This window comes from Haemaphysalis longicornis, unplaced genomic scaffold (assembly GCF_048455015.1).
Source record: "Haemaphysalis longicornis isolate Haplotype H1 unplaced genomic scaffold, Haemaphysalis longicornis Haplotype H1 scaffold_8, whole genome shotgun sequence".
NCBI classification, from domain to species: Eukaryota; Metazoa; Arthropoda; class Arachnida; order Ixodida; family Ixodidae; genus Haemaphysalis; species Haemaphysalis longicornis.
Window position 1 is genome coordinate 69,060,679 of NW_027526445.1, and position 16,214 is coordinate 69,076,892.

At 49.3% G+C, this 16,214-nt stretch overlaps 1 protein-coding gene and 2 pseudogenes across 1 annotated transcript in view; 2 read left to right on the forward strand and 1 right to left on the reverse strand.

Annotated features, from left to right (window-relative positions):
• Nucleotides 1-16,214, reverse strand: part of LOC144149758 (uncharacterized) — a 138,698-nt gene that overhangs the window by 26,507 nt on the left and 95,977 nt on the right. The gene's annotated exons all lie outside the window — the stretch shown is intronic.
• On the forward strand, nt 2,728-7,369 carry LOC144148895 (uncharacterized; annotated as a pseudogene).
• LOC144150343 (U2 spliceosomal RNA) lies at nt 7,331-7,510 on the forward strand (annotated as a pseudogene).

A 16,214-nucleotide genomic window follows, 5' to 3' on the forward strand; every position in this document is an offset into this window, starting at 1 on the left:
GGATTTTGCAGCATTTCATGTATATACAGGATAAATACAAGGCTGCAGAGTTTTTCAGCGATGCATCTAAAACGTCCACTGCGGTGTCTTGTGCTGCGCATGGGCCCAATTTTGAAGCATGTAGAACAATGAATGTTAATACAAGTATTTTTACGGCAGAAGGATATGGCATATTTCTGGTTGCAAGTCACATAGTTGAACATCGTATTCCTACATCCGTCATTTATACAGATTCGTTGAGCGTCGTCCGTGCATTATCATCCGGAAAGTCATCAAAAAACCATGTCATTAATCTTGTCTTCAAAACAATTATGGTAGCTTATTCCTCAAACCTTGGGGTGACTGTGTGTTGGGTGCCAGGCCATTCTGGCATTGGCGGTAATGAAGTGGCGGATGAAATGGCCGCCAATGCTGCACTCCGAAACACAGTAGACATGGCAACACTACCGTACACAGACCTCAAGCCACACATTAGACAACAACTCCGTAAAACTTGGCAAGCAGACTGGAGCGAACAGACAGACAACAAACTACACGTAATAAAACCACACTTGGGACAATACACTACTGACTCACACAACAGGCACATTGAAGTTACCTTAGCTAGATTACGGATAGGCCATACACATGTGACGCACTCGCACCTGCTCACGGGATCTCCAAGACCCCTGTGTAGCAGGTGTAGGGAGGGCCTATCCGTAGTCCACATACTCATACAATGCAAGGCACATGACACAACACGACACAAACACTTCAGAGAACTCTACAGACAACATATTCCCCTACACCCATCCCTGTTTCTAGGTGACGATGCCATGGTTTCTGTGAAACGCGTTTTTAAATATTTGTCAGACGTCAAGTTTTTAAACCTCATTTCCTATCACGCATCATGAAATCTGGCCCTATACACCAGCCATCACCATCATCTTTATTGATCTTACTATGTCCGGTTTACTCTTTTTATACCTACCTTTTGTGGTAATCACTTCTTTTCATTAAATAACTTCTCTGGCGCTCTTTGCCCTCGTCGGCCTTGCGCCATTAAACAAAAACCATCATCAAGTTCTTAGTTGTTGTGTTTGACCAGAAACTCACATTCATTCCACACATCAAGAAACTTAAACATAAATGTCTGAAAACAATGAATATGCTTAAGGTTCTCTCCCATCAATCTTATAATTCCGACAAAGAACTCCTACTACGGCTCTATACTGCTTTGGTTGGGTCTCGTCTAGACTATGGCAGTGTGGTATATCGGTCGGCGACTAAAACAGCGTTGCGAATGCTTGACCCAGTGCTACACTTGGGGCTTCGTCTCGCCTCGGGTGCTTTTCGCACTAGCCCTGTCGAGAGTCTGTATGTCGAGTGTGATAAGTGGAGCCTTGAGAACCAACGAACGTACATGGACTTGCTATATGCTTTTAAAATTTCAACACTGAATAATCATCCTTTTTATCCTGTCTTTAACGATACATCCACATCTCTGCTCTTTGTAAATCGCCCATCCGTTCCTCTGCCCTTTTCACTTAGAGTGAAAGAGCGAGCCTCGGATCTCGATGATGATGTTTAGAGTTTAATGGCGCAAGGCCGACTAAGGGCAAAGAGCGCCAAACAAAAGTGATTACATGAAAGTGACATGGAAGTAAAAGAACATTTCAGTAAAAATAAACAAAGAAAAACACAACGTAATGAAAATGACTGGTGTAGAGGGCCAGGTTGTCAACATGCATAAGAAATGAGACGTAAAAATTTTACGTTGGTGAGAAACTCGAAAACACGTTTGATTGAAAACAGGGCTTCGTCTCCTAAGAAGTATGACGGGTGTGGTGGAATATGTCGTGTGTGTAGTTGTGGGAAGTGTTTTCGTCGTGTAATGTCGAGTGCCTTACATTGTATGAGGATGTGGATCACGGATAGGGCCTCTCCGCACCTGCTGCACAGAGGTCTTGGAGACCCCGTGAGAAGGTGCGAGTGCGTTGCATGAGTGTGCCCTATCCGTAATCTAGCCAAGGCGACTTCAGTGTATCTATTACGTGTGTCGGTGGTGTATGGTCCCAAGTGTGGTTTTATTATATTGTATTCGAGAGTGTAGCAGCCGCAGCCATTCGGTCCGCTGCTTCGTTCCCGGCTATACCACTGTGGCCAGGGACCCAGCATAGAACCAGTTAAAATTTGCGTACATACACCGACATAATACCCTTGACTATTAGATTTACAACGTGATTTTTTGAAGACTTTGTTGACGACAACGCCCGCACGACACTGAGGGAGTCTGTATATATAATGGATTGTGGGATGTGACTTTGAAAGATATGATTAACAACAAGAAGTACACCATAAGCCTCTGCCGTAAAGATACTGGTATTACTGTTAAGAGTTCTAGTGACATTAAGGCCGGGCCCATGCGCCGCGCAGGACACAGAGGTGGCAGTTTTAGAGGCGTCCGTATAAAATTCAGAAAATTGATACTTCTGCTGCAAATACAAGAAGTGCTGCAGAATTGCAAATGTGGGAGCTCGGTTTTTATCTACATGTGTGAAGGATGTGTCGCATGATACAGGGCGGAGATTCCATGGTTCTATAAAATCTGTTTGAGAACTTTGTATGGTGTCTAAAAAGGAGACATAAAGCTCTGACGCTTCCTCTCTAACTCTGTAAGAGAAGGGCGCAGAGAACGATGGTCGGTTTAGGAGTAGTGCAGTCTGAGACGTATCATAAAAAGCCGATTTTAAAGATGGTGTGGCATAGATGAAATTTTAAAAGCAAAAAGAAGATCTGTGTATGCTCGCTGACGTTGTAGGTTCCACTTATTACACTCCACATAGAGGCTTTCCACTGGGCTAGTCCGGAAGGCGCCACATGCCAACCGGAGCCCCAGATGAAGCACTGGGTCCAGCATTTTCAGGGATGTCTTACTTGCTGACCCATAAACAACGCTTCCATAGTCTAATCGTGAACCTATCACGCTGGTAAAAACACGTAAAAGAAGTTGTTTGTCAGCCCCATATGAAAAGTGGGAGAGAACCTTGAGTATATTCATGGCCTTTAAGCATTTATGTTTAAGTTGTTTTATGTGTGGAATGAACGAGAGCTTTTCGTCAAGGGCTACACTTAAAAACTTGTGTTCATTTCTGACTGGAATTGAGACACCATTGAGTTTGATGTCTGGATCCGGCCGAATGCCGCGCCTACAAGTACACTTCACTGGATTAAATTTAAAACCGTTGCTATCTGCCCAGCCAGCTAGCTTATTAACACCAAGCTGGACTTGGCGCTCGCAGATAGACAGGTTACAAGACTTAAAGGATAATTGCACGTCGTCTACATAGATTGAGCAGGAAATGGTTGGTGGCAGAGCCTTCCGAAGAGAGTTCATTTGTACAATAAACAAAGTGCAACTCAAAACTCCACCTTGCGGAACACCGTTTTCCTGCACATGAACTCTAGAGAGTGCCGTTCCAACTCGCACGCGAAACGTTCTTTCAGAGAGGTAACTGGCAAGCATGTTCCACATGTTACCCGACATACCAAAGGACTTCAAATCGCTGAGGATGCCGTACCGCCAAGCAGTGTCGTACGCCTTTTCAAGATCAAAGAATACTGTCATACAGTACTGCTTATGGAGGTAAGCATCTTTAATATATGACTCTAACGCAACGAGTTGATCGTTCGTAGATCGCCCCGCCCTAAAGCCTGTTGACTTGTCAAGAGATTCAACAATCAAGAAGCGCGGTTAGTTATCCGGCTTTTGGGATGCCATGGTTGGCAATGGTGGGAATGAAGCTTCGGTGCGGCCCCTTTTCGGGGGCCGATCACGTTTGGTGGGGGGGGGGGGGTTGGAAAGCTTAAGATGCATACAATCAAGTGCCTCTTGGAGCTTGACCTGGGCTCCGACGGCCACCGTTCGTGGTTTCTAACCCTCCACCTATAAACACATCGCCACGGTTGGATCCAGCTTATGTTTGGGGGCTCGGGGTCCGCGGTATCGCCAGTACCGTCACCAAGATTGCTCAAGGTTCCCCGTGCGGGCAACAGCGATGGATGTAGTGGGATATGTTGTCTGTAGAGTTCTCTGAAGTGTTTGTGTTGTGTGAAGTGCCTTGCATTGTATGAGTATGTGGATTACGGATAGGCCCTCTCCACACCTGCTACACAGGGGTCTTGGAGATCCCGTGGGCAGGTGGGAATGTGTTGCATGCGTGTGGCCTATCCGTAATCGAGCCAGGGTAACTTCGTTGTGTCTGTTGTGTAAGCGTCCCAGTTGTGAAGGGACACGGGACAGCTACTCCGGCTCATCCCCCCAGCACCCACCACCTTAGTGAATGATCAGCAGGGCAAATAGAAGAGTCCGAAGAGACACCGCAGGCTTCAGTGAGCATAGTTCAGCAAGAAAACTAAGAGGCGCCGATCTACGAACGCACGAAAAAGCTCCGCCGAATTGCCACCAGGCCAGTAAACGACCAAACATGGCAAGAAGCAATGATGATCACAGATGAAGCACTCTCTGTGGCCCAAAAGACAGTAAAGATAAAATTAACGGACAGTGACAGGCGACCACCGAAACAGATCAACCCGGAATGCGCCAAGGACATCTAGAAGTTATATAAACGCAACCGTCGCCAGGCAGTCCGGCTCATCTTAGAAGGCCCGCCAACACCATGCCCCATCCACTGCATGAAGTTACAGGAGGTCTAAGCGGAGAGGACCGGCAACAATTCACTACTGACAACAAGGCTCCCAGCACCTGAGGCCATTGATACACAATGGTTCCTCGATCAGGACGTGGCATTATTAGGTGCGAGAGCATGGCACCGGGGGGGGCAGATAGGCTGATGTACCAACACTGGAAGAGCATAGATCCGGAAGGGGCATTTCTTGCCGGCACGTTCAACGTCTGCCTTCGCTTCCGCCGAACACCGGCCTCCTAGAGACACTCTGGAACAATATTGCTGCTAAAGAAGGGAGACCCCACCCACCCTGCAAAATACAGACCGATAAGCCTGGGCAACACAATCGCCAAGCTTTATGCGGCATGTTTGGCAGGACGGCTACAAGAATGGATTTCGACACACGCCGTTCTTTCCCGCTGCCAGAAGGGAATTCTACCTTACGATGGGGTCTTCGAACATAATTTTGTGCTCACAGAGAGACTGGATGCTGTGCGAAAACTGAACGGAGGAAACATATGCATCGCGTTTCTTGATTTCGCGAACGCATTTGGCTCAGGCCCCTGCAACGCCCTTATAGATGCAGTGCATGGTGCCGGCGCAGGCGAGGCATTCACGGCAGTCGTACAAGAGCTCTACATCGAGAATACAACATCGGTGGTGGGATCAGACGGTGCGACCGACCCCATTTCAATCGCATCAGGAATCCAAAAGGGGTGTCCGCTCAACGGGCCCCTATTCAACATTGTCGTCGACCCCGTGATCCGGGCAGTTCAAGGGGGCAGTGGAACCCACAACATAGCCTACGCGGACGATCTCACGCCACTGGCCGACAGCCCTGCAGCTCTCAAGCGGCGCATTCGGACAATCGAGTCCCTGACAGGCCAGTTGGGTCTTACGGTAAAACCGACAAAGTGTCGAAGTCTGCACCTTTCGGGCATGCGACCAACAACGTTCTATGTTGCCGGAGTCGCCATACCGCACCTGAGACTTCGAAGGCCACCCATTCCTTGGAGGACCAGTTGGGTAGCGGGTTCTCAAAGATGACGGAACAATAAGAGAGGCCATCCAAAAAAGAGAGAAGCTGTTAAAATCAATGCTTGCACCCTGGCAGCGACTTGATGCAGTGAAAACCTTCCTCTTTCCCGTACTCAACTTTGCGATGAGGATGGGGGCATACGGGAAAGATGAGTGGAAGAAGCTAGATGAAGCACTTCACCCCTTATCAAGAAAACGCTCTACCTTCCAGTAAACGTCACAAACGACTACCCGTACGGCAGTAGCAAGGGAGGAGTGGCAGGAATACCGAATGCAGCAGAAACAAGTGATGCCTGCCGCATAGACGCTGCGTTCAATTTACTATCCTCAGTGGATGCAGAAGTATGAACACTGGCACTCCAAGCGTTCTCGGACGTCGTCTCACGGAGGCTTCGACGGCCTGCCAAACAAGAAGATATGGAAGCTTACCTGACCGGCGACACGGAAGGTGACTTCCGGGCGACGTCAAGCCAAGCTACCACAGTATGGGTGGAGGCAAGAAAGGCATCTCGGCGACTGGGAGTACAATGGGAGCTAAATCCAAGCGGCGCCGGAGTCGCCACCGGTGGAACATCGCTAGCACATAAACATTGCTCCAAAGTAATTAAGACGATACGCAGCCACCTGCAATCGGAACACGATGCCTCTCTCCATTCCAAGCCGAATCAAGGGAAGGTACTGCAATGTGTCGCGGCAGGTCGCGCGAGCTCACATTTCACGCGCACCGGGCACTACACACGCTTTACAGACTGGAGATTTATCCACAAAGTGCGCGTCAACCTCCTGTCCCTGAACGCAGCCCGGCCTTGAAACTTCACCAGTGACAAAGCCTGCAGGGTATGCGGAAGACAACCGGAAACCCTCCCACACGTAATTTGTCGCTGCATGACCCACAGCATGGCCGTGACCGACACACACAACCGTATTGTCAACAGAGTCAAAAACGCGGCAAAGAATAAGTTCACGGTGACGCATAAAAACACTGCTGTAGGCGACACCAGGCTGCAGCCTGACTTGGTTCTGGCAAGAGAAGAAGCGGTAGTCATTGACGTATGTTGCCCATTCGACAACCGGCCCGAAGCCCTCCTCAAGGCCAGAGAACAAAAAGTCGAGAAGTATGAACCAGTGCGCAGATGGCTTCTGCGAAGGTACCAGCAAGTATCGGTGAGTGCGCTCGTGGTTGGGGCCCTTGGTTCGTGGGAGCCAGCCAACGACCGCATTCTACGACGGTTCTTCTGTCGCTCATAACTGAAAATGATGAAGCTGGCAGTGAGCGAAACGGTGTCCTGTTCGAGGAACATATACGCAGCACGTGACTGGGAGAAACGCTCGACCAGCCAACGTGAGGTGGTTCTGATGACCGCTTGTAACCAGCGATGGGCACTGTACGGTCCTATTAGGGGTGTTTTTTCTCTTTCTTTTTCCCTTTTTGTTTTTTTTTGTTCATTTGCGTGATCGATGTTTTGGGTTCATTTTGCTGTGTTTTAAACTTTTTAAGTGCTGTAGTTGAATTTTGATGCTATCTTTCCTACGATTACTACATTACTACTACAAGTTACATCGTTAAGTGTTTGCTTTGCTAATGTCGCGTTATTTGCTTGTATTTGCGTTGTCCTTATTTCTACCCCGTTTTGTATTGTTTCAAGCATTCAATAAAACTCTGTTCTTATCAGCTTAATATCTGATACGAGTCCTATTTGGACGCAACAAATTAAACTAATTTTTGCCACTTGGCGCCGTGAAGGGGCTTGCTCCTCCGGTGCTTGTCCCGGCGTTGGACTGCTGCCGGGTTCGGCCCAAGACACGCTTTGGGGGGCCTGTAATCAAATCCAAAATCAGAAACGAGCACTTTCGGGGAAGGCCCTCATGTCGGCATACGCCTCAAGTCTTGGAATAACAATATGTTGGGTTCCTGGCCACTGTGGAATAGCCGGGAATGAAACCGCAGATCAAATTGTCACTGCTGGTACACTCTTGAATACAGTGGACATAACAACAGTGCCGTTCACAGACATGAAGCCACACATTAGACACCAACTTCGCAACGCATGGCAAACACACTGGAGTGAACAGACAGATAACAAGTTACATGTAATAAAACCACACCTGGGACAATACACTACTGACTCACACAACAGGCACATTGAAGTTACCTTAGCTAGGTTACGGATAGGCCATACGCATGTAACGCACTCGCACCTGCTCACGGGATCTCCAAGACCCCTGTGTAGCAGGTGTAGGGAGGGCCTATCCGTAGTCCACATACTCATACAATGCAAGGCACTTGACACAACACGACACAAACACTTCAGAGAACTCTACAGACAACATATTCCCCTACACCCATCGTTGTTTCTGGGTGACGATGCCATGGTTTCTGTGAAACGCGTTTTTAAATATTTGTCAGATGTTAAGTTTTTAAACCTCATTTCCTATCATGCGTAATCACATCTGGCCCTATACACCAGCCATCACTATTATCTTTATTGATCTTACTATGTCCAGTTTACACATTTTATACCTACCTTTTGTGGTAATCAATTGTTTTCATTAAATAACTTCTCTGGCGCTCTTTGCCCTCGTCGGCCTTGCGCCATTAAACACCAACCATCATCATCATCACTTTCGGGGAAGGCATTGAATGGTATGCATCGGATTTCGAGTCTTTCTCTAGCGCTGTGTTCAAGTTTCTTTCTCGATACACTGTTTGGTGCAGGCGACGTACTGCTGCTTTTCGGTGCCAGGGTGTTTTTTCGGTGGGTATTTGTTCTGTATGTACATCGTTCTATAAACAGTAAAACGGCGTCCAATGGACAGAGACATATAAACGAGTGCCCGCGTGCCTTGCGGTGAAGCTCGACGCGTGGTTAAGGTCGATTTGGGCTCGCCTTGTGGCCACCGTTTTGCTCGTGTTGTCTTGCGCGTCGGAGACTAATTAGAAACTTGATTAACGTTATCGCTTCTCGGCCTTTTGGCTAAGATCAAAATGTAGTCAGGCCGAGAAGCAACAGTCCGAAAGGACTGTCACTCTGCCCGAGCGCCCACCTGGCTCCCTGGACCACTGGACCCCTTGATTGCGACCCCACACCCCTGGACGGCTGCCAGCTGCACGGACCCGCTGCGAGCTGCTGTGGTTCTCTTGGGCCTCCAGCCTGGTCCCACTTGGCTGCCTCCAGACTGGGTACAATACCTGGGGAGGTCTCTCGGCTTAGCGGTGCTCGAACCCAGAGCCAGAACCTCCCGAGCTTCAGAAGGCGCCAGCAACGCTGCGTGCTCCTCGGGCATGCCTGCCTGGGTGCGGCACTGCGCCAGGCATTGCGGTGCCATACCTGGACGACTTCCATCAGCGGGGAAGGCGTTTTTAACCCTGCGCGCCTGGTCCTGACCCCCTGATCCTGCTGGTCACCACCCAGCTGTCTGCGGCTACCTGCAGCTGTTGCGGCTGATCATTCGACTTCGTGGTCTTCCGCCTGGTCCCTCTGGGCCTGCGTTGCTCGTCTGGACGCATCCTGCGAACCCGAACCCTAGCCCTGACCCCGGTTCCCATTGCGGGGTCTTGCAGACTGGGATCGCTTGCCTGCTTTCTTTGGGGTGGTAGGCCCCATACAAAGTCCTTGAACAGTATGCATGAATATTAGGGGTTGTTATTGAGTCATAAGTAGCACCACGGCCTCCGCGATCGGCTGCCGGCGGCGCGCCGTTGCTCCGGCCGTCCCATTCGGCGCGTCCCCCAGCAAAAAAATGTAATGCGGCTCACTCCGCAACGTGCCGCGAGGTGGCGGTGTTAGCCGATGGTTCGACCGCTCGCCCCGGCTCCTCTGAATGGCTTGGCGGAGATAGCGCGGCGGGGTGTCTTCGCTGTCGTAATTCCTCATGCCTCCCCTGCGGGCGTTTTGTTTAGATGAAATAAGACTTGGCAATGATTTTATGAAGTCGGCTTGTCTCAGCAGCTTAGAGAAACTTATTTAAATGAAGCAAAGGTGTGCCAGCGATCAACGAAAGGTTGACCATGTTTCAAGCATGGAGCGAGCATACGGAGTGGTACGCAGTACTTTCTCGGAGGTCATTTATAGAGTTATTATAAATAGTTATTTGGGGTGATGAGAACAAGTTTGCAGTTGGCGTGCCATGTTGTTGCAACGGTCGCCTACCAGGCCCCATCGCGCAAGAAACTAACATCCAGGGCACTGCAACGTGATTTGAAATTATAAGCATATATATGAAATTTTTTACCGCACTGAAATATTTTCTGCTTGTGTCAGGCACACGCTTTGAGATCCTACATTTGTGAATAAAAATACTGCGTATATATATAAAAAAGTTTACTGCCGTTCTGTGTGAAAGCTGACCAGCGGCCAGACCAGCAGGGTGCAATCGAAGAAGTGCATGAAACAAACATTGTTTGTAATTTGTGATTGAACGTATACGGTATACTCCTTAGTTAATTTGTTTAATAATGAAACTTTACAACCATATGAAGCTGTTCGTTTCCCTTACGTAAATGTATTAACTGCAGACGGGAATTCCAACTTCAGCTGTGAACTACTTAGTGGTGGAAAGCAGATAAAACCTGGCGTAATGTTCGAGTCGTTTCCGCTAATAATTGCCATATTTGTTTCGCGATAGTTTTGATAAAACAAAAGTTACAGTCGTTGTTTGTATCCATACACTCTACACATGGCCTTGTAGAGCAGACGGGATTTTTGTAACATTTATAAAGTCACTGTAAACTAATTATGACAATTAAATGAAGCACAGCGTAATGACGCAACCACCCTGGCGACCAATTTTTTAATGATTTTTTTAGGACCGAGATGAGATCGACATATACAGAGCAAACGCCAGAGAGTTGGCTTTGCCGCAAGATGCATGCTGTCAACGCGACTTTTTCTACACACCCTGTCGACGTTCGCAGCTACTGATCGGAACCTAGCCTGTAACACTTCCCCTTAAAAACGTTCACAGAGACACTTTGCTTACTTGCAGGAATGCGAATGCATTTTATTTTAAGCTGTGCGATCCTCAATGTAGGTCCGTTGCGGTTGTGTCACCTCCGATTTCGACAATGTCTTAGTCATCAGAGGGACTATCGCGGCAGCCGATCGCGGAGGCCGTGGTCTGGAATCTACGTGTCGTAACGGTTGAGGAGGCGTCGATTAGGAACGGCAGCGAGAATTTGCGTCTTTGTCCGCCTTGCCTAATTTTTTGTTCATTTGCATCTTCTACATTATGCATCCAGCATAAGAAATAGTAATACCTGTTTGTGATTTGAACATCATTTAAACGCGGAAAGTTTCGCTCGCGCGGTATTATCGGAAAGGCATAGTCGGTTCCGTGGAGCGTAGGGCGGGACAGCGCATGTGAAATAACCCCGTCTTGTCGCCACCGTAGCTGACATAAAAGCATCACCAGGTGCTCTAATATTACTTTCCATTCCTAAAAGCAGCTATGGCCGTTTATTTTTGCCATACGGAGCGCAAAAGCTGTCAAAAGCCATTTCGCGGACCGGCGCAGCACGGACGGCTGCTGCTTTTAACCATCGGCTCCGCGCGCCGCGGTGCGGCGGAAAGCGCCGAAACGGCCCCTTCGAAATTACGCTCTCTCCGACCGAATGGGACGGCCGGAGCAACGGCGCGCCGCCGGCAGCCGATCGCGGAGGCCGTGGTAGCAGTATCTCCAGGTCGTTACATGCATATGTTACTTTGTGGTTCCTCTTGCCACCTCCCCGCACGGGGCACCTTGAGCAATCTTGGTGACGGTACTGGCGATACCGCGGACCCCGAGCCCCCAAACATACGCTGGATCCAACCGTGGCAATGTGTTTATAGGTGAAGGGTTAGAAACCACGAACGGTGGCCGTCGGAGCCCAAGTCAAGCTCCGGCGGATGGGCTCCCTGTCTGTTCACCAGGCAGGGAGCTCCGGGACCTCTTTGACTACCAGGGTAAGGTCAAAGAAGAAAGTACCCCCGTCTCCCTGCTTTCCAATGTGTCATATGGCATTTTCTAAACCCCCCCCCAAACGTGATCGGTCCCTGAAAAGGGGCCGCACCGAAGTATCTTTTCCTCCTTTGTCTTCGATCTCCATTCCAAAGCCCGATAATTTATCGCGCTTCCTGGTAATGGAATCCCTAGATAAATCAAAACCCATCACTTCCCAGTCTGTCTTTCTCATTTCCAAGTTTCTTGAAAGCGTTGTAGGCAAATCGTACAAGGCTAAAAAGCTCACAACCGGAGAAGTCCTAATAGAAGTCCAAAACAAACAACAATCCTGTAACCTCTTGAAGCAAACGCGCATGGTCGATGTTGATATCAAGATCACGCCCCATCGCAGTCTGAATAGCTGCCAGGGCGTCATCTCTGATAGAGATCTAATAAATGAGACTGAAGCAGATCTGCTTGACGGCCTTCGCGATCAGGGCGTGACAGCAGTGCGGCGAATCACGATACGCCGAAACGATCAAATAATACCTACCAAACACATCATCTTGTCGTTTGACCGCACAACACTTCCTGAGTCGGTCAATGCAGGCTTCATGAGATGTCCGGTCCGACCCTACGTGCCAAACCCACGCCGCTGCTTCAAGTGTCAGCGGTTTGGGCACGGCACAACCTCTTGCCGTGGTAAACCGACGTGCGCAAAATGTGCAGCACACGATCACCTAACCGACAATTGCGAATCCGAGAGCTTCACCTGTGCGAACTGCCAGGGACCGCACGCTGCCTATTCCAGGAGCTGCGAAAAATTCAAACAAGAAAAACAGATCATCGCCTTGAAAGTAAACGAGAACATCACCTTCCCAGAGGCGCGAAAGAGGTTCGCCTCTTTCCCCCTGGGCAGGTACGCCGACGCGGCTCGCCGGGGGGCGGAGCGGCGTCTGGTTTCGGCGGGGACCCAGTACCGAGAGTCGGATTTGGCCCCGCCTCCGCCCCCCCCTGGGTTGCCTCTTGCAGCCCAACCCGCCTCCGCACCGCCTGCTAAGTCAGCAGCGGCTGTGGGGGCATCCACGTCCGGTGGGGATGCTGCTGCACCCACCGTTTCCCCCTCTCCACCGGCCCGAAGCACACGCGAGGGCCCGGACGAGATGGAGACGGAGGCAGTCGCAGCGACCCCCTCCCCCGCCTCACTGCCTGTGCCACCTGTGGTGCTCCCCACGCCTTCGGCACTGGCAGCGCAGGCAAAGAACACCCGAAAGGGTACCATGTCAAGGGGGCCCAGTCCGCTGGCCACCCCCTTGCCTTCAGATGACGACATGGACGTCGAGCCCTTCCGGCTTTCATCGCAGCGGAAGGAACGGGCTGCGACGTCCAGGTCAGTAGAGAAGGTCAGAAAACCCCTTCCAAGAGTGCAAGCCCCGAAAGACCCTACATAAATAGTCACACTCCAGTAGCTCTGAACACATAATAATGGGAAGAGAAAATATTGTTCAATGGAACTGCAGAGGCCTTCTGAATAATCTTGACGACGTTTATGAGATTCTGCATGCCAATCAGCCAAGTATAATGTGTGTCCAGGAAACACATCTGAATTCCAAACACACAAATTTCTTGAATAGTTACATGGTATACAGGAAAGACAGGGATGGCTGCACACACTCTTCTGGCGGTGTTGCCATAATCACCCGCAAATCCTTAGCATGCCACCCTGTCACCTTGAACACCGTCCTTGAGGCTGTAGCCGTCCGCACAATAATATTTAATAGATTAATAACGGTATGCTCCATATACATTCCTCCTGATGTTGCACTTACGAGCTCCGACTTCGAGGCGCTGGTCGGAGCTCACCTTGAACACCGTCCTTGAGGCTGTAGCCGTCCGCACAATAATATTTAATAGATTAATAACGGTATGCTCCATATACATTCCTCCTGATGTTGCACTTACGAGCTCCGACTTCGAGGCGCCGACTTCGAGCTGCCCGAACCATACATTCTAACAGGCGACCTTAATGCTCACAACTCTCTTTGGGGCTCTTCCAGAACGGATGCCCGAGGTCGCCTGATAGAGAAATTCCTGACATCTTCTGGAGCATGCCTTTTCAACAATAAACAGCCTACATATCATAACATAGGACACAACACATACTCATGTCTTGACTTGGCTATTGGCTCCGCAGTTCTCTTTCCTCTTCTCGAGTGGGGTGTGGGAACTGACCCATATGGTAGTGACCACTTCCCCACCTCACTTAGATATATAGGTAAAGGCCCAAGCAGTTCATCTTCCCATAATAGGTTCAATGAAGCACGAGCTAACTGGAACACATTTACAGAGACATCGAAACTACACCACACATCCATAGCACACCTACACGTAGATGAAGCCGCACAACTCCTCACGGCGCACATCCTCGACGCCGCCGAAAAGTCCATTCCCCACGCCTCTGGTGCCCCGCGCAACCAGCGGAGGCCGTGGTGGAATGAGGACTGTAGGCGGGCGCGAGAGGCCCAGAACAAGGCGTGGGGTGTCCTTCGTCGGTACCCCACGTCGGGTAACCTCATTTTGTTCAAACGGGCCAAGGCGTTAGGAAAACGTGTGCGCCGTGAGGCAAAACGAGAGAGTTGGCGCTCATTCATAACATCTATAAACTCATACACAGACACACGCAAGGTATGGACGCGTATACGCAAACTCAAAGGACAACATACACACAGCCTGCCCCTGGTCAGTACAACAGGGGACACACTGGAAGACCAGGCTGACACACTCGCACAACACTTCCAACACGTGTCCAGTTCAGCACACTACACGAACACTTTCCTGAAGTATAAAGCCTCTTGTGAAAAGAAGTCCCTACACGACAACAACAAATCACAGACTTCTTACAACTCTCTGTTTTCACTACATGAGCTGAGGGCTGCCTGTGCAAGCTCTTCGAGAAGATGATCAATCGCAGGCTTGTGTACTTCCTCGAGTACAATGGTCTTCTCGAGACCTGCCAGGCAGGCTTTAGGGTGGGGCGATCGACGAACGATCAACTGGTTGCACTTGACTCATACATCAAGGATGCCTTCGTGCATAAGCAGTACTGCTTAACTGTCTTTTTCGACCTCGAGAAGGCCTACGACACCGCTTGGCGTTATGGGATCCTTAGTGATCTCAGGTCATTCGGTGTTTCGGGTAATATGTTGAACACCCTTGTTAGTTATTTGTCGGACAGAGCGTTCAGAGTAAGAGTTGGTTGTGCACTTTCAAAGGTTCACGTCCAAGAAAATGGCGTGCCGCAAGGAGGCGTGTTGAGTTGCACTCTCTTTATCGTAAAGATGAACTCTCTTGGAAAGGCACTGCCACCAACAATCTCTTATTCTATGTATGTAGACGACGTGCAAATATCTTTTAAATCATGTAATATGTCAATATGCGAACGTCAAGTCCAGCTTGGTGTCAAGAAGCTTGCCGGCTGGGCAGACAAGAATGGGTTTAAATTGAATCCTGCAAAAAGCTCCTGCGTTGTGTTCTCCAGGAAGCGCGGGGTCCATCCGGACCCAGACATTACTCTGAATGGCGTGTCGCTTCCTGTGAACAAGGAGCACAAGTTCTTAGGTGTGGTGTTTGACCAGAAACTCACATTCATTCCACACATCAAGAAACTTAAACATAAATGTCTGAAAACAATGAATATACTTAAGGTTCTCTCCCATCAATCGTATGGTTCCGACAAAGAACTCCTACTACGGCTCTATACTGCTTTGGTTGGGTCTCGTTTAGACTATGGTAGTGTGGTATATGGGTCGGCGTCCAAAACAGCGTTGCGAATGCTTGACCCAGTGCTACACTTGGGGCTACGGCTTGCGTCGGGTGCTTTTCGCACGAGCCCTGTCGAGAGTCTGTATGCCGAGTGTAATAAGTGGAGCCTTGAGAACCAACGGACGTACATGGACTTACTTTATGCGTTTAAAATTTCATCGCTGAATAACCATCCTTTTTATCCCGTTTTTAACGACACATCCACATCTGTTCTTTTTGTAAATCGCCTATCCGTTCCTCTGCCCTTTTCACTGAGAGTGAGAGAGCGAGCCTCGGATCTGAGCGCTTCGTTTTTAGATGTGTACAGGTCATCCTCTTTAAACATTTTACCTCCTTGGAAAGTTCGTCCTGTGTCCTCCGACCTTTCTTTTATGAAACTTGACAAAAATCGGGTACCGCGAGCTGCAATACTGCAGCACTTTCTGTCTCTGCAGTTTAAATACCCACTTGCAGAATTTTACAGTGACGCGTCTAAAACCTCCACTATGGTCTCCTGCGCTGCTCATGGTCCGAATTTCTGTGCAGCCAGAACCATGAGCGTCCACACGACAATTTTTTCAGCAGAGGCGTATGGGATTTTGCTGATTGTACGGCACATACTTGAAAATCAAATTCCAAAGTCTATCATCTACACAGATTCCTTGAGTGTTGTTCGCGCACTGTCATCGCATACACCCCCCAAAAACCACATAGTTAATCTTGTATTTAACATTATCATGTCTGTGTATGCAAAGAAGCATCAGCTGCTCCTCTGCTGGGTTCCAGGAC